Genomic DNA, 1,626 nt, shown 5'->3' with positions numbered 1-1,626 from the left:
GGGTGCAAGTTTAGAAACAGAAATTAAGTTTTTACAAAAACTAGGAACATAAAAAACTTTCTCCAAATGTAATTTAAAGCCACTACTTAAAACTAAGATGCACGTTCCAATGGCCTCTACATGCGAGCTCATCCTACTCCCTGAGTAGATGCACTGCTCACTTCCCACTGGCTTCCTTAGGCTTTTCATACCCTGTAAGGTATTAGAAACATGGATTGTAGAACCAGAGTCAATCCACCATGTATTATGATTCACATTAATCATATTAGATTCATAACAAGCGAAAGTAAATGGTGTACCTTTCTTCTCAAACCAACTTTTAAATTTAGGGCATTCCTTCTTTATGTGTCCTTTCTTTTTACAGAAGAAACACTTTGACTCTTTTAATTATTGGTTGAATCAAAATCTTTCCTTTATTGGTGCCTACAGACTTCTTCCTATCCTTTCCAAAAGCAGAAGTAGTCAAATTTACCTTCTCACCCTCTTCCATTACCAATCTCTCCTCTTCTTGACACACATGGTCATCAGTTCATTAATAGACCATTTATCCTTCTGTGTGTGGTAGGAGATTTTAAAGGATGCATATTGTTGAGGTAGGATGGACAAAATGAAATGTACCAGGAAGGATTCAGACATGGTAACTTACAGGGTTTTTAACTGAGCCACTATGTCCCTTAAGCGCATGATATGTTCATGCACACCTCTCGTTCCAGTAAGCTTAATGGAAGAGAATTACATAATGAGTGTGCTAGCAAGCAACTTCTCAGAGGTCATAAACTATTCATCAACAGCATTCAACAAATCTCTGACCTTATCATGTTGGTAAACTGAACTCCATATACTAGTGGATATGTTGGTTTTTATGAACATAACGGAGAGACGATTAAATCTCTCTCACTTTTCATAAAGGTCAACAACATCAGGTTCGCTAGTTTCAGTAATAGCCGGTGGCTCATCCTTCCTTATAGCATAGTCAATATCCATCCAGCCCAAATGAAGGAGAATTCTTTCCTTCCAAACCTTATAATTATCACCTTTCAATATGGGAAGGTCACAAGAAATATTCATAGATTGTGAAACTGCAAACAAACACACATGCTCATTAAGCAAATTTGAGACTAAACAAATGTCATGTTTTGCCAATGCAAATCATGTCTCAATATATGAATCTAGTGACACAAAACTTGTCTGTGGGCTAAAGTCCTACTCAATTAGATTCATTATGCAACTTTATGATAAAACTATTAAATCATGTTCTTTTCCTTAATTCCTGTGGGTAAATTAAGAAATATAATATATTATTTTATCCTAATTAATCATAAAAATACAACAAAATTCTTGTGGGTAGATTTCATCACATTACATATGATTAATCACAATTAATATTTCTAATGTGATTATAAATTTAGCATATAGTTTTACTCAATTAAAGATGTTGTGGCTACTCTCTAATTTAATAAAATTATATTAATCACTTAAAAATAATCTTTGCATAACATACTTAATGATGCAAATGTGCTCAATATTAAATCATAAAAGTTACATGTATAACAATCATACCAATTCAAAACAATATTTTATGTATATCCATTCAACATGTAATAAACTTTAAAGGATCAATCCAAT

This window comes from Glycine max, chromosome 14 (genome assembly GCF_000004515.6).
Source record: "Glycine max cultivar Williams 82 chromosome 14, Glycine_max_v4.0, whole genome shotgun sequence".
Lineage (NCBI taxonomy): Eukaryota > Viridiplantae > Streptophyta > Magnoliopsida > Fabales > Fabaceae > Glycine > Glycine max.
Note: the sequence above shows the minus strand (reverse complement) of the source record.